This window comes from Camellia sinensis, chromosome 9 (assembly GCF_055761805.1).
Source record: "Camellia sinensis isolate YWXY chromosome 9, ASM5576180v1, whole genome shotgun sequence".
Lineage (NCBI taxonomy): Eukaryota > Viridiplantae > Streptophyta > Magnoliopsida > Ericales > Theaceae > Camellia > Camellia sinensis.
The window spans coordinates 97,642,779-97,666,019 of record NC_138969.1 but is presented as its reverse complement, the minus strand read 5'-3'; the positions used below and the strand labels follow the sequence as shown (position 1 = coordinate 97,666,019).

General features: G+C 38.6%; 1 long non-coding RNA gene across 1 annotated transcript; it reads right to left on the bottom strand.

Annotated features, from left to right (window-relative positions):
• Nucleotides 1-2,145: 2,145 nt before the first annotated feature.
• On the bottom strand, nucleotides 2,146-23,009 carry LOC145798698 (uncharacterized). Its single transcript, XR_014340120.1, has 4 exons — nucleotides 22,889-23,009; nucleotides 20,432-20,530; nucleotides 20,205-20,243; nucleotides 2,146-2,345 (listed from the first exon to the last, which is right to left on the bottom strand). It is a non-coding gene; the product is annotated as an uncharacterized LOC145798698 (long non-coding RNA).
• Nucleotides 23,010-23,241: the final 232 nt, after the last annotated feature.

The following is a 23,241-nucleotide window of genomic DNA, read 5'->3' as shown; positions in this document are numbered from 1 at the left end:
AAAAGATATGGCTATATTTTTTTAATCCAAATTAATTGGTATTTTCTTTATTTAGATCACCTAGTTTTATGTTTAGTAAACACTACAACAAATGGCACTTTTGGCGACTAAATTTAGTCGCCAAAAGTCAATATTTAGTCGCCAAAAGTTTTTGCTAACTAAATTATTTGATTGCCTACTTAGTCGTTGAATATTTGTCAGGAAAAGTAAATGGTGACTAAATGTTTTTTAGTCGCCAAAAGTTTTCAAATAAAATTAATTTTAGTTTTCAGTGACAAACTTTTAGTCGTGGATAAATTTTAGTTACAATAGTATTACATTTAGGGACCAAAGAATTTCGTTGCCAAAAAAATTATTTTTCATTTTATTTTATTTTTTGCTGCTAACTATTTAGTTGCCAAAAAAAAATATTTTTCATCTTATTTTTTTTAGCTACTAAACTATTTAGTCACCTAAAGTCTCATTTATTTTTGGCTACTAAATATTTAGTTGCCAAAAAAAATTATTTTCATCTTATTTGTTTTAGCTACTAAACTATTTAATTGCCTAAATTCTCATTTATTTTTGGCTACTAAATCTTTAGTCCCCAAAAATCTTTGGTTTCTTTCTGGCTACCAAATATTAGTCGCTAAAAATATTGATTTTCTTTTTGGCTACCAATTGGTTAGTCGCACACAACTTCATTTTTTTTTTTGGCTACTAAATGTTTAGTCGCCAAAAACTTTATTTAGGTCTCGTTTGGAAATAGACTATGTTAGTAATTTTTTGGCTTTTTGGTTAAAATATAAGATAAAAAAAAATTAGTATGTTTGGAACGATTTTTTGATTTTTTACGAAAAGATGTGCAAAAAGTTGAGAGAAAAGAGAATCTTTGGCTTTTTGGTATAGGTTATAGGCTTTTTGGTTTTTTTAGTAACTTTTTGCCTTTTAGGCTAAAACAAACACTTGCCAAACGAGGCCTTAGTGTTTTTTTTTATTATTATTAATTTCTGCACAACCTGTATTTATTTCGTGCAACCTGCACCCTGTATTGTATATAAACAAAACAATACATATACCTGTTTCTATTTCACTTTCAACCATCCAAAAATTTATTTTAACATCAAATTTCATACAAACCAAATATAATCCAACCTAAAATAATAATTCCATAAAAACAGAAAATCATACAAAACCCATGTCCTCTGTACACAAAAAAGAAATATCCACTAGTAATCTATACCACGCCAATAGTAATATGTTTCATGCCAAAAGTAATCTCCACCTCGGATCTAAAGTCTTTGCATCTTTACCTCTCATTGTGTTGCAACATTTGATCTAGAATCGGAGGAAGAGGGTTTTGGGCTGACCCCAAATCCTCTTAAATATCCCTTCTTCCCAAGCACCTCTCTTGATATTTCCTATTGCATCATAGGTGTTCCAGACTGGGAAGATTCGTCCCACACCCTTGCCTGAAATCTCCCTAACAGATATAAATATACTAGTAAGATGGTCACACGCAAGGCATGTCATCTTATGGATATTGTTGGTGCCCATTATTTGAAAAATAATAATAATAATAATGATAATAATAATAATTTAAAAAAATAAGAAACACAACTATTAAAATTGTTTTCTCATAATTGTTTTTTGCTATTATTACTAATTTCTTAGTTAAATTCCAAGGGGCTTAACCTTTAATCAAAAGAATATAAAGAAAAATGGGAAGAAGAAAATTAGGTGACAAAATCGTAATTTGTAATGAAGTTTTGAGACCTCAGTTTTGAGACCTCCTAGCTCTCTAGAAAGACCTGTTACTCCCTAGTAATTGGCACAACACCAAGGTGGTCTATAAAGAACTGCTCAGATTCCCGAAGATCTACAGGAGACAAAATTAGAGGTCATTCATTCGTTCTTAAGGACTATTTCACCTCACACAAAACATTCTTATATAGTATGATAGTTAATAAAAAAAAATTGAAAATTACAAAACTAAAATGATAGGATCAAAATTTATCATAACAAAGAATTCAATATCTGTATACAAGTTCAAGTGAAGGTAATGTGCCTGATGAAACAAATCAAACATGTAGATATAGATGGCCAAAAACAAAAACAAAAACAAAAACAAAAACAAAAACAAAAACAAAAACAAAAACAAAAACAAAAACAAAAACAAAAACAAAAACAAAAAAATTGGGAAAACTTTTTTTTACTAAACAATAAAATCATAGTGCATTTACCTTTGTTTGGAACCCCCTTCAATTCAAGAATCTACACAGACCTTGCTTATTTTAACCGCTTTGCTATATCGATTGGGGAAGCATTCTAGTCTGTAATAACTTTGTTACTTCATGTCTGGACATCTACATCAAAACAAGCAGGCAAACAGTAGAACTAAATAAAATTTTACATAATTACTTTACAAGGTAAGGCAAAGAATACAACCACAAATGAAAATCAACAGAACATATTGTTGTTCAAATTGTGAAATTAAATAAATAGATTTATGAAGAAACCAAATTATATACCATGAACATATGCTGATAATTACAATTAAATTTCAACAGAAATACACAAAACAATAAAAGGGTAAAGAGATGAAACCGAAGCCTGCACGGAAGCAGTTTTCTTAAAACAGATTTCGCCGCCTCACGGGTCGAGTGCTTGAGGAAACCCGGCGTCTGTCTCTCAGGATACGACGGTCAAAACCTGCTACGGCAGAAGCACTTTCTGTCTAGCTTAGCGAACAAGAATAGTGGCAGCACTCTCTCAATGTAGGAACTTTCTGGCAAACTGACTTGTAAAATGGAAGCAAAAAATTTATGTATTGAAACTTGATAGGGTGGTCTCAATTTATACATGTAAAGGGGAGAGAAGAAGAGCCTCCAGCCTTTAAGGCTGGTCATTAAAACACCAAGCATCCATAGCCCCTTTCCAAAAATATGAAAGTTTGGATGCCCAAAGGATTCACACCCTTTAGCCAAGAAAAAAGATTTAAATACTCTTTAAAATCCTATTCATGAATCTAACATTATGAGGCAATTTCTTATTCAAAACCCAATGGTTTTTAGCTCACTTGGACCTAACACAATAAAAGGTTGGGACCCACTTTAATATTTAATTAAAGTCACCACAATTTAATATTAAATTAAAGTCACCAAAAATCATTTTTTCCAACAATCCCCCACATGAATAAAAATTGACCGAAAGACTCAACAAACGGACATCGTTCAACAATAATGACTTGAAGAGATAGTACAACAAACTAACCCCGACATCAGAGAAGGTAGCTTTTGGCTTTGAACCTCTCCCAGTGAAAACCTATCGAGTTTACTAGCTGATCAGTGAATAAGACGTCTTGAACTGCTCTGCCGTTTATGTAAACTGAGACAATAAATCTCACACGGGAATTACTCCTACCACCATTCTATTCTCACTGGTGTGCCCTGTGTGGCCCTGGACACTAGCTTGGTTCAGTGAGTGGTTTCAAAGAATCTTGGCCTACCCAATTCTTCTAGAAGCGGTCCCACTTCACACTCACATAGGTGACTCTACTTGAGTATCCTACAATACTCAGCTCAACAGCTTAACACACTAGAGTCATTAAAAGCTCAGCTTAACCTCTACACTTACAGGTATCAATGATAGAAGGAATGGCTGGAGGTTTAACCTCCTCAGTGACATACCACTGTTACACGCAATTAGGTTGTCCCATTGAGCCTAGATCTTGGGATCTCCAGTCAACTAGGTTAGGTTTCCATTCCGGTAACTTCCAAAGGCCTCAACCCCATTCCTTTTGACGACGTTTCGACTAACACTCGACTTAACCCTTTGGTTAGTGGATCCGCAATGTTGTCCTTAGACTTTATATAGTCTAAAGGGACAACTCCATTCGAGAGTAGTTGTCGTATGGAATTATGTCTACGATGGATATGTCTAGACTTTTCATTATACATATTACTCTGTGCCCTACCAATTGCAGATTGACAATCACAATGAATACAAATAGCTGGCACAGGTTTAGACCAATGTGGAATATCTTTAATGAAATGGCGAAGCCATTCTGCTTCTTCCGTTGCTTTATCCAAAGCAATAAACTCTGATTCCATCGTTGATCTAGATAAACACATTTTCTTGGAAGATTTCCAAGACACGGCTGCCCCACCAAGAGTGAACACATATCCACTAGTGGACTTTGAGTCCTTAATATCTGATATCCAATTCGCGTCACTATATCCTTCAAGCACCGTTGGATATCGAGTATAATGCAGCCCATAATCCCGAGTGTAGCGTAAATACCTTAACACCCGCACAATGCCCTTCCAATGAGAAACATCGGGATTACTTGTGTATCTACTAAGCCCGCTAACCGAGTAAGCTATATCCGGCCTATTACAACTCATCAGATACATTAAACTTCCAATTACCCGAAAATATTCTAACTGTGAGACACTTTCATTATTATTCTAGGTAAAATGTAGACATAAGTCTACAGGTGTCGATGACACACTCGTATCTGATCCACTAAACTTCTCAAGTATCTTATCAACATAATGAGACTGAGAAAGTACAATTCCGCCAGAGATTTTGGTAATCTTAATTCCCAGAATAACATCTGCAATGCCCATATCTTTCATGTCAAACTTAGAGTTTAACAACTTCTTGGTAGTTTTGATCATTTCATCGTTACTACCTATAATGAGCATATCATCAACATATAGACACAAAATGACATAACCTCTGCCAGTGTCTTTATAGCGATCCCGGGTTTACCCTTGTTGTACAGTGATCCGGACATGTGTCCGTGGATGTTGGTAGTTGTTTATTATCATGTTTGCATCCTCTTTACTTTGTATATTGAGTTATAAGATGTGTTGGGCAGGTTTGTTACAGGTTGGTTGTGTTTGGGAGCCTAGTGTTGCTGCCCAAATTTTTGGACCTTCGCTCGAGCGAGGAGTTGGTCGCTCGAGCGAGAGTGAGGTTCGTGTCTGGTGGGTCGAGCCAAGGTGGCTTCGCTCGAGCGAGTGTTGCGTCTGGTTCTGGACCTGAGAGTTGCCTTTCTTGGCTCGAGCGAGCTTCCTTCGCTCGAGCGGTCTGGGTTTTTCTTCACTCGATCAAGAACTTCTTGGCTCGAGCGAGAGTTTCTGTGTCTGGTCGCTCGAGCGACCAAGTCTTCGCTCGAGCGAGCGTGTTTTATATCAGCGGACAGTAGCGATTTTGAACTTCAGTTTTTCATTTCTTTTTTTTATCAAACCCTAAATCCGAGACCCTCTCTCTCTAAAGTTACACCCTCTCTAAGATTTGATCTCCCTAGAGTGTGAATCTAGCCTAGAGCCTTTGTTAAAAAGATAGAGGGCGTTGAGAGCTTTGATTTAATCTGAAAAAGTTTGGATTTGGAGCAAGTTGATCTTCGAGTCTTCATCTCCTTTTTGGCTTAAACTTCGAGGTAGGGATACCCTACTCCTCTCTATGGATTTTGTCTTTAAATTTTGGTATTTTGAGATGTTGGGCTTGGCTTGGTAATTTTGTGAAAGTTTGGGGCTTTTGTGTAATTTTACAAAAGTTGGGGTTTTATTCATAATACACCTAGATGCATGTTTGGCATGGAGAAATGGAATTGATGTTAAATCATTGATGAAAATGGGACCTAAGGGTTGAAATGGTAATTATGGATAACGACCTAATTACATTGTTTAATTAATTGGGATAATTAATTGTGAGAAATGAGGAAATGAAATGTTGATTGAATATCCATTGTGCATTTATTTTCTGTTTAGAAATAACTGCTTTGGGCTATCGGTGGAGGATAGTCGTGATTGTTGTAGACAATGCATGATGATTAGGTAAACTGAAACTAATCAATGAAATGTGTCATGGAACTTGACGGTTGATAGAATACATTAACTGTATGTATTGGGTGATTGTATATAGAACCAATGTGTTTATATACGTTATGTGTAGAGGAGGAGGTGGGGGATGTACTCCGTGGTTTAGGGGAAGATAGGGGATGTACCTCTAAACCGGATAGTGTTGGGAGAAGATAGGGGATGAACTCCGTAGATACAGCTCATATGCTTGTCTAGAGAAGTGAAGATAGAGCTTATATGCTTATCTTGGTAAAGTGTGGATACAGCTTATATGCTTATCTGAATGTGGGATATTGTTGTTATACATATCTGTTGAGAATGTGGATATAGCTTATATGCTTATCTGAATGTGGGATATAGTTTTTATACATATCTATGGAAATGATGATAGAGCTAGCATGCTTATCTGTTGAAAAAGGGAAAATGAAAGGTAACTTAGACTCGTAAGTTGTATGACATAAATGTGTAATTTATGTGAATGTATCTGTGTTAGCCATCTATCAATTGCTAATCTTTTAGTCATTGTTCATGGTTGGTTTAGTGTATTTCTACTGGGCTGTGGCTCACCCTATATGGGAATATCATTTTCAGGTGCAGGAAGCATGCCACCTCCAAGGTCATAGCTGGGAGGCTAGAGGCGGACATACTTTTGTCGCTTAACTTTTGATGTATTACATGTAACTTCAAGCCAAGGGCTTAATGTGTAAACGAGTTAGTACTCTTTTGTTGTAACCAAGTGTTAACTTGGAAAGCTGTAAGCCCGTAGGGCATTTTGTTTTGATGTTAACATGTAATACTTATGTAATGGAACTTTAATGAATAAAAGAATATGGTTAGCTTATATGTAAATGCATGTTTTATCTGATGGGTTTAATGTTGCTATTTTGAGGGCGTTACAACTTGGTATCAGAGCGTACCGGGTTCGAATACTTTGGGTACGTGGGAAGTGATTAGTATCACAATGGGTTTGTCTCGCTTGATAGAGACTTAGATGTAGTATCGTATGCTATGTGCTTAATTGATAACATGCTTATGTGACTATGTGGGTATGGGATTTAATTTCTGGGATGTTGATTGGATCCTTGAGTTTCTGGGAGTCTTGTTGGAAAAGCACTTGATCAATGCTGTTTCTAACCGGAACTCTAGTAACGTCTCGGGACTATCATTATCTGGAAATGAAATTCGTAAGTGCTTATGTGTTTATGTGCTTATGTGGAGTGAATTACAGTTGTCCATGTATTAGGACGTGAGTGTTTAGTTTCGGCACATTTGTGAATGTGCTAATGTTCTGTGTTACCTTTATTAGGATGTCAGGACGAGGAAGAGGTGCTAGGCGTGGTAGACCTGCGAGGCAGGAAGCACCGTTACCGGGTGAGATTCCGGCAGTGCAGGAGGGAGTTGGCCAGGCCAATGTGGCTGAGCCAGTGGGTCAGCAGGCCATGGGTGCCTTGGCCAGAGAGATAGCGGGAGCTTTGGGTATTCTTAGAGCTGGGAATCAGACAGCTGAGGCAGGGCCTTCTTTCTTGAAGAGGGAGTTCTTCCAGTCTAATCCGGATGAGTTTATTGGGAATCCGAAGGAGCCACTGAAGGCTGATGAGTGGCTAGAGCAAATGAGTAAGACGTTCGAGATGCTTGGCATCGAGGATGAAGCACTGAAAGTGACCTTGGCATCCTTCCAACTGAAGGGAGATGCGGGTCAATGGTGGAAGTACGAGAAGGCTCGTGTTGGTGGTACTTGGGAGGCGTTTGTGAATGCTTTTCAGGAGAGGTTTTTGTCTGCAGCAGCTAGGGAGAAGCTGAGGGATCAGTTTAGCCGGCTTAATCAGCAGGGCTTGTCAGTGGCCGAGTTTGAGGCTACTTTTACCAGTCTGTCCAGGTTTGCACCTGAACTGGTGGCGTCTAAGGAACGCCGTTGCTATGAGTTTGAGAGGAAGTTGAGGCGGGGCCTCAAGTTGAGAGTTGGTGGGCCTTACATCCGAGAGTATAGACACCTGGTAGATGCTGCAGCTCATATGGAGCTTATGATGCAGGAGGAGGATGAGGGGCAGAGAGGCTCCAAGAGGAGCCAGGATAGTCAGGGTGATGGCAGGAGGCAGAGGGGTTCTAACCCTCAGCAGTCGCAGGGTGGTGTTGCTAGATCGACCTTCCCAGTGCCGAGTGCAGGCTCCGGGAGAGGTGGTCAAGGGGATTTCACCTGTTACAAGTGTGGCCAGCTGGGTCACAAGGTTTCTGTTTGCCCGCTGAAGGGTGGAGGTCAGAAAGCTGCTTCTTCTTCAGCTAGACCGCAGAGTCAGAGTTTGGGCAGGGGGCAGCCCTTGCCTTGTAATCAGTGTGGACAGCCTGGGCACCTGAAGAGGTTTTGCCCGCAGTTGAGTGCCACTTCGGGAGCGTCTGGTTCTAGGCAGACGCAGGGTTTTTAGCCAGCTCAGTCTGTGCAGGCCTCGAGGGCCAATCCGGGAGCTTCGTCATCCCAGTCTGTGCAGCAGTCTTTTGCTCCGAGAGGTGAGCAGGTAGACCAGGGGCCTACGGGGCGCGTGTATGCTGTTACCGCGCAGGATTTAGTACCGGCTCCATCGGTAGTGAGAGGTACTTTTCTGTTTTGCAACTCGGTTGCTAGTGTGTTGATAGACACGGGTGCATCTCATTCTTTTGTATCTGCTGCATTTACATCTGTTTTGGAATTGGAGTTAGCACAGTTAGCATCTCCTATTTGTGTGGTATCGCCTTTGGGTGGTGAGTTGATCCTGAAACAGGGTGTTAGAGGATGTGATATAGAGGTCGCCGACTATAGGCTTCCTTTTCCGTTTGTTGTCATGCCCATGAAGGGTTTTGATGTTATTTTGGGTATGGACTGGTTATCGTCATACCGGGCTGTTATTGATTGCTACCGCCAGAGGGTCACGTTATGTACCTTGAGCGGGGAGTGGTTCCATTTCTTGGGGGACCGGGTTGGTAGTGTTTTGCCACCGGGGTATGATTCGCGAGGGCGAAGTGAGCTTAGTGGTCTACTTGCTAGCTTTGAGAGTGGTGAGAGTGGTGAGACCCAGCATGTATTGCCGAGGGTGGTTTGTGAGTATTCGGATGTCTTTCCCGAAGATCTTATTAGTTTGCCACCTCACCGAGAGATAGAGTTCTCTATTGATTTAGTGCCCGGCACGACGCCGATTTCTATGGCACCTTACCGTTTTGCTCCAGCAGAGTTGGTTGAGTTGAAAGTTCAGCTCCAGGAATTGCTAGATAAGGGTTTTGTTCGCCCTAGTGTTTCGCCGTGGGGAGCGCCGGCCCTCTTTGTTAAAAAGAAAGATGGTGCCCTGAGATTGTGTATTGACTACCGGAAGTTGAATCGGGCTACGGTTAAGAATAAGTATCCTATGCCCTGTATAGATGATTTGTTTGACCAGTTGAAGGGTTCCCGTTGTTTCTCTAAGATAGACTTGAGATCGGGTTACCACCAGTTGAGGGTCAGGGAAGAGGATATTTCGAAGACGGCATTCCGTACGCGGTATGGCCATTACGAGTTTTTGGTGATGCCATTTGGGCTTACCAATGCACCGGCAGTCTTTATGGACTTGATGAACCGGATTTTTCGGGAGTTCTTAGACCGATTTGTGGTCGTCTTTGTGGACGACATCCTTATCTATTCGCCTTCAGAGGAGGAGCACGAGGAACACTTGAGAGTGGTGCTTGAGTTGCTTAGAGCCCATAGGCTGTATGCCAAGTTTGGGAAGTGTGAGTTCTGGCTGAGGGAAGTCAAATTCTTAGGCCACGTGGTATCCGGGGAAGGGGTGTCTGTTGATACATCCAAGGTTGAGGTGGTGCAAGTTTGGGCACAGCCTAAGAGTGTCTTTGAGATCCGCAGTTTTCTGGGATTGGCTGGGTATTACCGTCGGTTTGTGAAAGATTTCTCCAGGTTAGCGTCACCGTTGACTAGACTGACTCGGAAGGGAGTCAAGTTTGTGTGGAGTGAGACTTGTGAAAAGTCGTTCCAAGAGCTGAAAGTTAGATTGACCACCGCTCCGGTGTTGATTATTCCGGAGAGAGGGTTGGGTTATGCGGTTTATTGTGATGCCTCACGAGAGGGTTTGGGTTGTGTGTTGATGCAAGAGGGGAAAGTGGTAGCTTATGGTTCTCGTCAGTTGAAAATACACGAGAAGAATTACCCCACACACGACCTAGAGTTAGCGGCTGTGATCTTTGCCTTGAAAATCTGGAGGCACTACCTTTATGGTGAGAAGTTCGAGGTGTTCTCGGACCACAAGAGTTTGAAGTATCTGTTTACACAGAGAGACTTGAATTTGAGGCAGAGGAGGTGGATGGAGTTCATCGAGGATTATGATTTTGAATTGTACTATCATCCGGGAAAGGCCAATGTTGTGGCCGATGCCCTTAGTAGGAAATCCATTAGTGATGTAGCTTGTATAGCCATCCGGGAATGGGAGATGTTGGGAGCACTTGGCGAGTTTGATTTGCTACTGGGCGAATCTGTTGAGGCTGCGGCCTTGTTTTCTGTTGTTGCGCAGCCTACACTTGTGATTAGAGTGTTAGAGGCATAGAGAGGTGACCTTGAGGTAGAATCCCTCCGAGAGATGATCTCCAGTGGGAAAGTTGAGAAGGGTTTGACGGTGTATCCCGACCTGAGTGTGAGATACCGAGACCGTTTGTTTGTACCGGAGTCTTGTCGTGAGGAAGTACTCCGAGAGTTTCATCATTCGCGCCTTGCGGTGCATCCGGGAGGTACTAAGATGTATCAGGATTTGGGTCGCCAGTTTTGGTGGCGGGGTATGAAGAGAGATGTGACTGTTTTCGTATCAAAGTGCCTTACTTGCCAGCAAGTGAAGGCCGAGCATCAGAGGCCAGCGGGTTTGTTGCAACCCTTGCCTATTGCCGAGTGGAAGTGGGAGCATGTCACTATGGACTTCGTTGTAGGTCTTCCGAGGACACAGCCGGGTAGTGATGCTATTTGGGTGGTTGTAGACCGGTTGACTAAGTCGGCGCACTTTATTCCTATGCGCGTGAGAGATTCGGTAGATCATCTTGCCGATTTGTATATTCGGGACGTAGTGAGATTGCACGGGGTTCCAGTGACGATCGTCTCAGATAGAGATCCTCGTTTTACTGCTAGGTTGTGGCAGAGTTTGCAGAGTGCCTTGGGCACTAAGTTGACCTTTAGTACGGCCTATCATCCTCAGACTGACGGGCAGTCCGAGCGTACTATTTAGATCCTCAAGGATATGCTTCGGGGTTGTGTCCTGGACTTCAGTGGGACGTGGGAGAGGCACTTACCCTTGGTAGAGTTTGCCTACAACAACAGTTTTCAGTCTAGCATCGGTATGGCACCGTTTGAGGCCTTGTATGGCCGACCGTGTAGGTCTCCAGTTTGTTGGGCCGAGGTGGGTGATACACCTTTGTTGGGTCCGGAGTTGGTTAGGGAGACGACGGAGAAAGTTGAGCTTATCCGTAGGAGGCTTGTTACAGCCCAGAGTTGACAAAAGAGTTATGCCGACCGTAGGAGGAGACCATTGGCGTTTGAGGTAGGTGATCATGTCTTTCTGAAGATATCACCTAGGCGAGGTTTGATGAGGTTTGGGAAGAGTGGGAAGTTATCCCCTCGGTTTATTGGTCCTTTTGAGATCCTTGAGAGGATTGGTGAGGTTGCTTATCGGTTAGCCTTACCGCCGCAGTTGTCCGGAGTGCATGACGTGTTTCATGTGAGTATGCTTCGGAAGTATGAACCAGATCCATCACATGTGTTGGATTGGACCGATTTAGAGGTAGATGAGGATGCCTCGTATGAGGAGAGACCGGTTCGGGTCTTGGATAGGCGGGATCAGGTCCTGCGTGGCAAGACCATTCCTTTGGTGAAAGTCTTGTGGAAACATCACGGAGTGGAGGAAGCAACTTGGGAACGTGAGTTGGAAGTCCGTGAGAAATATCCGGACTTGTTTATTGCTATGTAACCTTGTGTTTAAATTTTGAGCTATTGTTGAACTTAAGAGCTTTTATATATGTCTTAAGTTGTGAAACATTGAAAATGTTTTGTTTATTGGAAGTATGATTTGGGACTTGCCTCATATGGAAGTTGAATGTGACATTATATATGTTGAACGTATTGTTGAAATTGGAAAGATAGTGCATAATGTTGATGCATGTTGAAAATACATATGTTGTTTACATATTGTGATATGTCTCTTGTTAAAGGGATGAGATGACCGGTAATGGGTCGAATTGTTGAATGTTAAATTGTAACATTGTCTAAAATGAAAGAAAACCTGTTTTTGAAAACTTGTGCTTAATTTCGGGGGCGAAATTCTTTAAGGGGGGGAGGTTATAGCGATCCCGGGTTTATCCTTGTTGTACAGTGATCCGGACATGTGTCCGTGGATGTTGGTAGTTGTTTATTATCATGTTTGCATCCTCTTTACTTTGTATATTGAGTTATAAGATGTGTTGGGCAGGTTTGTTACAGGTTGGTTGTGTTTGGGAGCCTAGTGTTGCTGCCCAGATTTTTGGACCTTCGCTCGAGCGAGGAGTTGGTCGCTCGAGCGAGAGTGAGGTTCGTGTCTGGTGGGTCGAGCCAAGGTGGCTTCGCTCGAACGAGTGTTGCGTCTGGTTCTGGACCTGAGAGTTGCCTTTCTTGGCTCGAGCGAGCTTCCTTCGCTCGAGCGGTCTGGGTTTTTCTTCGCTCGATCAAGAACTTCTTGGCTCGAGCGAGAGTTTCTGTGTCTGGTCGCTCGAGCGACCAAGTCTTCGCTCGAGCGAGCGTGTTTTATATCAACGGACAGTAGCGATTTTGAACTTCAGTTTTTCATTTCTTTTTTTTATCAAACCCTAAATCCGAGACCCTCTCTCTCTAAACTTACACCCTCTCTAAGATTTGATCTCCCTAGAGTGTGAATCTAGCCTAGAGCCTTTGTTAAAAAGATAGAGGGCGTTGAGAGCTTTGATTTAATCTGAAAAAGTTTGGATTTGGAGCAAGTTGATCTTCGAGTCTTCATCTCCTTTTTGGCTTAAACTTCGAGGTAGGGATACCCTACTCCTCTCTATGGATTTTGTCTTTAAATTTTGGTATTTTGAGATGTTGGGCTTGGCTTGGTAATTTTGTGAAAGTTTGGGGCTTTTGTGTAATTTTACAAAAGTTGGGGTTTTATTCATAATACACCTAGATGCATGTTTGGCATGGAGAAATGGAATTGATGTTAAATCATTGATGAAAATGGGACCTAAGGGTTGAAATGGTAATTATGGATAACGACCTAATTACATTGTTTAATTAATTGGGATAATTAATTGTGAGAAATGAGGAAATGAAATGTTGATTGAATATCCATTGTGCATTTATTTTCTGTTTAGAAATAACTGCTTTGGGCTATCGGTGGAGGATAGTCGTGATTGTTGTAGACAATGCATGATGATTAGGTAAACTGAAACTAATCAATGAAATGTGTCATGGAACTTGACGGTTGATAGAATACATTAACTGTATGTATTGGGTGATTGTATATAGAACCAATGTGTTTATATACGTTATGTGTAGAGGAGGAGGTGGGGGATGTACTCCGCGGTTTAGGGGAAGATAGGGGATGTACCTCTAAACCGGATAGTGTTGGGAGAAGATAGGGGATGAACTCCGTAGATACAGCTCATATGCTTGTCTAGAGAAGTGAAGATAGAGCTTATATGCTTATCTTGGTAAAGTGTGGATACAGCTTATATGCTTATCTGAATGTGGGATATTGTTGTTATACATATCTGTTGAGAATGTGGATATAGCTTATATGCTTATCTGAATGTGGGATATAGTTTTTATACATATCTATGGAAATGATGATAGAGCTAGCATGCTTATCTGTTGAAAAAGGGAAAATGAAAGGTAACTTAGACTCGTAAGTTGTATGACATAAATGTGTAATTTATGTGAATGTATCTGTGTTAGCCATCTATCAATTGCTAATCTTTTAGTCATTGTTCATGGTTGGTTTAGTGTATTTCTACTGGGCTATGGCTCACCCTATATGGGAATATCATTTTCAGGTGCAGGAAGCATGCCACCTCCAAGGTCATAGCTGGGAGGCTAGAGGCGGACATACTTTTGTCGCTTAACTTTTGATGTATTACATGTAACTTCAAGCCAAGGGCTTAATGTGTAAACGAGTTAGTACTCTTTTGTTGTAACCAAGTGTTAACTTGGAAAGCTGTAAGCCCGTAGGGCATTTTGTTTTGATGTTAATATGTAATACTTATGTAATGGAACTTTAATGAATAAAAGAATGTGGTTAGCTTATATGTAAATGCATGTCTTATCTGATGGGTTTAATGTTGCTATTTTGAGGGCGTTACAGTCTTTGACATAAATACACTTGTCACATTCGTTGATTCTAAACCCATTTGACAACATTACATTGTCAAACTTCTCATGCCATTGTTTAGGCGCTTGGTTCAAACCATACAAAGATTTGACAAGTTTACAGACTTTCTTGCTTTGTCCTAGAGCTGAAACCCTTCAGGTTGCTCCATGTAGATTTCTTCATTCAAATCCCCATTTAAGAAAGCTGTCTTTACATCCATTTGGTGTATTTCTAGATTGCGCAAAGCTGCTAACGCAATCACCATGCGAATGGATGTTATCCTAGTTACAGGTGAGTACGTATCAAAGTAATCCAGGCCTTCTCGTTGCCTGTACCCTTTGATAACGAGCCTCGCCTTATACTTGTCAAAAGACCCATCGGCCTTCATCTTTCTTTTAAAAATCCATTTGCAGCCTAAAGGCTTACAACCTGGAGGTAAATCTACCAACTCCTAGGTTTGGTTCCGTAAGATGGAGTCAATCTCACTTTTGTTCGCTTCTTTCCATCAAGGACTCTCAGGAGAAGTCATAACTTCGTGGAAAGTTTGAGATTCGTTCTCAACCATATAAGTCAAGAAGTCTGGATCAAAAGACTTGGATATCCTAGCCCTTTTACTCCTTTTGGGCTCATCTAAAACCTCAATTTGATCATCACCTGAATCATCAACATGATCATCCTCACTAGCAATCTCATCAAATTGCTCCAAAGACCTTGGACCCCCTTCATGGGTTCGGCAAGGAAAAATGTCTCCAAAGAAACATGCATTCCTTGACTCCATGATGGTATTCCTGTGAATGTCTGGAATTTCAGACTTATGTACAAGAAACCGATATGCACTACTATTATGTGCATAACCAATGAATATACAATCCACGGATTTCGGGCCTATCCTAACCCGTTTGGGTGTAGGAATCGCCACTATTGCAAGATACCCCCACATTCATAAGAATTTATAAGAAGGCTTAACGTCTTTCCATAGCTCATACGGGATCTTGTCCACTTCGCTTCAACACAAGTTTCACACTTGTGTTTCTTCAAAACAACCTTGTCGGACTAAAAAACCATGCGAAAACATGTTTATTGAGAAGAGACCTTGAGACAAGATTCTTACGAATGTCCGGAACATGCAGGACTTCGTTCAAGGTTAGCTCGTTTCCTGAGGTTAACTTTAGGACCACCTTTCCCTCAACAAATGAGGTAGTAGAGTTTCCCATAAACAACTTCTCATAATTTGTAACCGGTTCGAAAGTTGTAAACAGCTCCTTCTCGGAGCAGATGTGGCGTGTAGCCCTAGTAAAACTAAAACCCCTCGCTACCACAATTGTAGCACTTCCCAAAGAACCAATAACCAGGTTCCCGCGGCTTGTGTGCCAGCTTCTTTTGCAACACCACCCCTTGGTCCCAGCTTAGAGCCCTTGTTCACGGGGGGGCTTCTTTCTTACCCCAGAAGATTTGCCATGCTCAATGACATTGGCCTTCACTGAGGAAGTACTCCCTCATTTCTTTTTATTATCCTCCTCAATTCGGAGTCGGATAATTAAGTCTTGTAGAATTTATACAAAGTCTTAAACAAATCCTTGTGTCACAATGATTATGAAACTCTCAAAATCATATCACAGTAAAAACATTCCCAGAATGTCATTAACCGAATTAGGCACCCAAATATAATTGGTCCAACCTATCACTCTGAAGCTAATAGTCTTACTATTAGGAAACACAAATCCAGTGTTCAATAGTCTACTATTTGGAACTTCATAGCATGGCCAGTAGTCTTATCACTAGGAATCACTAATTTCTCAACATGTGGTCAGTAGACTTTCTACTACTAGGAATCACAATGTCTTAGCCTGCGATCAGTAGTCACTTTACTACTAGGAATCACAACGTCCTGACATAGGATCAATAGACTTTTTCATTACTAGGAATCATCATGTCTTGACATATGACCAGTAGCCTCTCCACTACTAGGAACCATGATGTCTTGACATGTGATCAGTAATCTGTTCACTACTAGGAACCACAATCTCATAATTGTGTAGCCAGTGGTCTAACACCTCCTAGGAACCACCAGTTTTCTATCTCTGTGATCAGTGATCTTGTACTCACTAGGAGCCACCAATTTAAGAATATATTTGGAATTTAAAAATCCAAAAAATATTCACCCACTATAACAGGTTGTCTCATATTTGCTTTCAAGCAAAGTCACATAGCAATCACAAGGATTCCAAACTAATTGCCTCTGATCAAATCAGAGAAATTTTAATGCAATCTTATGATTTCCTTTAATCATACTTGATCTCTCAAGATCTTCCTTTAAGAATCTCGTGAGGCCTAGGTTGTTAGGTGGAACAACATTTCTGTTTGTCACCTTTTGAAGCCATTTCTGAAACATCACAACAGAATTTCACTTCTGTGATTTCAGAAATTAAACTTAACCCTTAGAAAATCCCTCAGATGGAAATTTAATTCAAAACTAGTCTCATCATTTAACCTATAATCGAACATGGTCAAGAATGTTCCCAGGAAGACTGGAGGGGTCACATCGGTCCCACTTAAAACCCAGTTAACCTTTTGACAAAACATCCAAGAGCATGTTGACTCCTAGTCCATAGGAAACAATTTTAAAATTAAGATTTCCAGGGGATAAACCAGGTTATAACAAACCGATTTCCAAGCAAATAAAATTTGCTACCAGAATTACACCATTCATAAAAGTTAACCGGTACTCCCGGAACCGAGCCCATTATTTCTGATTAAAATCAGAAATATTTTAGCTAAAGCTAAAATTTGGTTTCCTTTATCAAAACCAAAACACTTGGGACAAAATCAGATTATAACCAAAAACTTTCTCCAAACTTGGTTTTCCAACACTTTGGGAATAAAATGATTCTCAAACTCCAAAGGTTTGAAACCAAATCCATCTTAGTTGTCATTTCTGAACAAATAAGAACTACTCTTTAGCCAAGGCTAAATACTTTGGTTTCTATTACAGAAAACTAAACCAAATTCCAAATTTACAAGCAATTTAAAAATTGCTACAACCAAATACATGCATATAAAATGCTACTAATAAAACAAGCAAATAAAACTTGCTACCACAAATTGATAAACAAACCAACTAAATCTCAAGCAAAACATACTTCAAACATTTAAATAAAATAGCCAATCCATAAGGATTCTATTTAGTCCAAAAGCCTTTCCACGCTTAGGTATTTCTATTCAACACAAAAGTTAGTAGTCCAAACATTTTTTATTTTTTACATCCCAAATACTATTCATTTGGTTTTGTATTTGTTTTTCCATTCCCTTCCGCATTGGTATGCCTACAAAGAAAGTTAGTAGCAAACTACAACAAAATACAAACAAATAATCTAAGCAAAAAATAAATATAATAAATAATAGAAACCATCTAGCCAACTATTTATAAAATTAACCAATGAATTAAAATGCCAATTTAATTAAAACTTTAAAAAAAAGTTCAATACTCATGAGTTATGAATGAAATTAATTCATAATAAACATTTAAACTAATAACTCTAAATAAATAAGTTAAATTCAAAGTTAATGCACCAAATTAAATAATTCAGATTAATGCACCCAATTAGATAATTTAGATTAATGCACCCAAATAAATTCAAATTAATGCACCCAATTAAATAATTTAGATTAATGCACCCAATTAAATAATTCACATTAATGCACCCAAATAAATTCAAATTAATGCACCCAATTAAATAATTTAGATTAATGCACCCAATTAAATAATTCACAATAATGCACCCAATTAGATAATTTAGATTAATGCACCCAATTAATTCAAATTAATCATGTACACAATTCATAAAAATTCTATAACTCTAAATACATTAAACTAAAATTAATAGGCAAGAGTTACAAACCAATAACCATTTAGCAATTAACATATGCAAACAATTCTAAAAACATTAAATTATGTAATCTAGTCTAGAAAATAATAAGCATGTAACAAATTAAAACTAGAATAGAATTAGCATGTCAAAATTGCAACATCCATAAATTATATTTTATAATCTTAAAATTCATGCAAATTATGATAGAGAATTCTAACTAAACTAAGCAATTAGAGAGTACCATTGCATAATTTACAATCATTGAAATAGTGAGCAATTCCGCAACAATTCCTAGTAACATTATACAAAGCTAACCTAATAGTCTATATAAATCTATTTGATCAATTTCATAGAAAATATATATAAAATCTGTTTTAAGCTTGTTGTTCAAATTGTGAAATTAAATAAATAGATTTATGAAGAAACCAAATTATATACCAAGAACATATACTGATAATTACAATTAAATTTCAACAGAAATATACAAAATAATAAAAGGGTAAAGAGATGAAACCGAAGCCTGCACGAAAGCAGTTTCCTTAAAACAGATTTCGTCGCCTCACGGGTCGAGTGCTTGAGGAAACCCGGCGTCTGTCTCCCAGGATACGACGGTCAAAACCAGCTACGGCAGAAGCACTTTCTGTCTAGCTTAGCGAACAAGAACAGTGGCAGCACTCTCTCAATGTAGGAACTTTCTGGCAAACTGACTTGTAAAATAGAAGCAAAAAATTTCTATATTGAAACTTGATAGGATGGTCTCAATTTATACATGTAAAGGGGATAGAAGAAGAGCCTCCAGTCTTTAAGGCTGGTCATTAAAACACCAAGCATCCATAGCCCTTTTTCAAAAATATGAAAGTTTGGATGTTCAAAGGATTCACACCCTTTAGCCAAGAAAAATGATTTAAATACTCTTTAAAATCCTATTCATGAATATAACATCATGAGACAATTTCTTGGCAATTTCTTATTCAAAACCCAATGGTTTTTGGCTCACTTGGACCTAACACAATAAAAGGTTGGGACCCACTTTAATATTTAATTAAAGTCACCACACTTTAATATTAAATTAAAGTCACCAAAAATCATTTTTTCCAACACATATTTTTGATCAACCTCGAATTTTTTTGGGTATAATTATTAGATCATGTGATTGCACCAGCTATAAAAATTTTATTCTAAGAAATCCCCATTTGCTTATAGAAGAATTAACCATAATGATGAACAAAATGAGCAACCTGACAGAGCATAAAGAAAGTAGCTACCTAGCATTCTTCCTTACCACATATTAATAATTGTAAATATCAAGCAGAAAAGGAAAAGAAAATAAATTAGATCACTAACAAAAATATGAGACTTGAAAAAGAAAGATGAAGGAAATAGAGATATGAGTGGGTGAGGAGACATGCCACGATCTAGCGTTGTCACGTTACGAAATTGTTGAAGAAGCTCCGTGAAATGAAATGTTTGTTTATGTACTATAGGGGCAACTTTTGTTGCAGTGAAAAAATGAAAGGAATGGAATACCTATTTCATGGGTCCCAAACAGAATGACTATTCAGTATTTTTTTAGCTAACCAAATAGTGGAATGATCATTTCATTCTAACCTTCATTACCAGGAATAGTACACAACCTAAAAACAAATACAATAAATGCATATACACAAGCATATCATTCATAGTGATTTATTTGATCTGTAGTTCTAAGGAACTTATATGCAAGGAATTCAAGTTTAAAGCATTTAGAATTACAGTGTACAAATATAGAAGAAATTATAAGAATGCCTGCCATTAATTCAGTATATGAGAAAGACAAATTTACAAAACACTCCAACAGTCTCTCTGGAACTTCTTTGAAACACTCCAATTTAGAAAATGCTGTGAATTTACCAAATGTTGACAGTTTAACCAATAAAGCGCGGTAGGAATTCTTATTCCATAAACCTATATTTATTATTTGTTTTTACAAATCCATAGTAGACATCACACCAATATAGAGAAGTCATCTGATTAGGCCAAAACTTGTAGTATTGTTGCCATCTGATTTTTTTTAAAATTTTTTATAGCAATTTTAGCACCCAGGAAAAAAAAAACACACAACACGACACGACACGACACAACATCAATTGCATAATCCTTACCTTTACAGAGAAGTCAAAACTCCCTTCTCTATTGTTCTCCTACAAAGAAAATAACATCATAAAAGCAGTAGGAGAGAATTTTAGCAAGAACGACACAAACAAAAAGGAAAGCAATTTCCAAGTCCATCAAGAGAAGGTAAAGACAATACAAATATATGAGCATATGATAAACAACAAAAAGAAAAAAAAAATCAAAAGCACAATTTGAAAGTTAGTACTTTATGTACCATAGATAGAATGATGCAGCTATTGTAGGTATGGCTACGCAAAATACCACAAAATCTACCAAATCCACTTGAACCGAGCCATTCAAAAGTCAAGAGATTCTACAAACAAATTTCAGTCAAATGCACTAAAAAAACATAAATTTTCTATCAATATTGACACCAAAACCAAAGCTCTTTGAGCTGAATTATGTTCTTCTTGATGTTTTGAAACACTCAAATATAGGATATGCATCCCCAAGAGCCAATTTGTTACACAAACACATAAAAATAAACTTGTAACCAAGTCCAAAATTTTAGAAAAACTGATTTAGAAAAGTTAATATAGAGATATTCTTCAAGAGTACTTGAGAAATGGAGTTAAAAATTGTTAAATGTAATTAAATTTGCAATCATGGGAATAAATAATTTTTTTTTTTTTTTTGTGAAAACTTTCATACAACAAAGAACAAATCTTACATTTATGACAAAATTCTAGATGCAAATGTATGAAAATAACTATGATTTTTTTTTTCTAGTAAACTTAGGTATTGTTGTGATTTTCTATAGGTTTAGGTAGAAATTGCTTTAAGGGGAGCTCTGTTTACTAGTACTAAATGAATGTGTTACACACACAAACATGTACAAAAAAGAGTATAACCTCTACCTTTTCAACTATCCCTCCATTAATATAATCACCAAAGCTTTAGGTACAAGTCAATCATCATAAGTAGAAGAAACAACAAAGCTAGTGTGGATCAAGTATGTACCTCCGAAAGTCCAATTTTTTGGTTGGTTAGCATGGAAAAACAAAGTTAAGACTGATGATTATCTCCAAAGGATAGGTGGTCTTCAAAGTAATGTCCCAATCCTTTGTGTTTTTTGTAAAAACGAAGATAAATTGGTGGGATGTACAAGGGGCTTTGCCAGGTACAATTGAAAGTCTATTATATTGGTGGGAGGGTGATAGGTTTCTTGAAAAAGGAGAGGAAAATTTGGAGGGCTAACCCATTGGCTGTTTTGTGGTCTTTATGGAAGATGATAAATAAGTGTGTGTTTAATGCTTCTATCCCCAATTTGGTTGAATTGTGTGAGTTGATGAAGATTAGAATTGCTCTTTGGCTGAATTTAGATTATAAGGAGGTTGTGTAAAAGGAAGTAGAATGGAATGTATGTTGTGTGTGTACTCATAGAAAAAAGAAAAAAAAAAAAGAGGTTGTTTATATGTTCATTAATAAGAGGTTGTCCTGGGGCTAAGGGGAAGTTTTCTGTGTCCTCGTATTATGTAGTGCTAGCTCATGCGAAGGATGTTGTTTTTCCGTGGAAATGTGTCTAGGTGTCAGGTTCGCTATCCAAGGTGGCCTTTTTTGTGTGGACGGCCATGTTGGGGTGTATCTTGACATTGGATAATCTAATTCACCATGGCCATATATTGGTTAATTGGTGCTGCATGTGTTGTGGTGATGCGAAGTCGGTGGCCCATTTGCTAGTTCATTGTCCAATTGCTCATCGCCTTTGGATACTTGTGGTCTCGACTTTTGGTTTGGCCTGGGTGTAGCCGGTTTCAGTCATGACAGTTTTGCAAAGTTGGATGAGGGGTTGTGTTAGTAGGCGGCGTCGGAAAGCGTGGTTGCTTGCTTCTCATTGTCTTGTCTAGTTGGTTTGGTTGGAACGTAATAGGCGTGTTTTTCAGGGGGTGTCTCATTCGGTTCCTTGGTTTGAATGCCAATTGCTCATGGTTTTGCATAGTTGGCTGACCTGTTCGGTTGATCCTGATGTTTTGGCAATTGTAAATTTTGTGGAGGATTTGACTTGTTAATATGTTGAGCCTTTGTGGCTTCTAGCTTGTATTCTTTGCATCATCTTGATGCTTTTCTAATAAAGTTTGGTTATTTATAAAAAAAAAAAGAAGGAAAAATTAAATCATTGAATCAACTTGGAAAACGATCCCAAATCCTTACTCAAATCCATAATCCTTTAACAATTACCCAAAAAATTAAGTGCATGAATTAGATTTATTTTAAAAGTGGCCTACATGACACTAAGTTTGAGTTTGATTCGCACTAAACATTTTATATTCTTTATCAGTCTAAAACAAACAGAGTCAAAATGTCCAAATATGTAAAGCTTGGGGATGATCCTAGGTATATTTGGGTTTTTCAAAGGAGTGTGTTGGACCTATTTCTTTGTTGAAAGTTGTCACGACCCAAACCCGCCCCTATAGGTTTAGCGTCGTAACCAGCCAGTAATCCTTGGTTTACTGAAGGCCTCTTAACAATTAGACTTGTAATTAGAGGTTGCGGAAGTAAATACATAAAATAAAAATATACATAGTCTATCGAGTTGTGCAGACATACATGGGACTGATAATCTTAACTTTTATAAACATACGAATGACGTCATAGGCACAGTATTTACACGTCACCTCATGTACATATAAAAGGAAAACTTGTTCATAGAGCAAAATGAACATTCTTATACATTCATATTAACACAGCCACAAGACATGACTTGATCTGGAACCTCCTTGTGAGGCGCAAAAGGTGGTTGACAAACACAAAAATGCTTCAAGCATCATCTTAAGCCTGATCACGAGCCTACTCACCTACATATATAATAAATAACTAGTGAGCGGTGGTCCAGTGAATAATAACAGAGTAAAGGGGTAAATAAATGATGTCCCATAACTGTGTCTGAAACCAAAGTTCACATTCGTATTCTCATTCTGAACATGTATAAGTAGATTAGAGATTCATGCTAAATCTTACATGGTGCATCCGCTAGCACTGACAGAACACATACAGAGAATCTTAAATCGTACTTGTTAGTTCTAT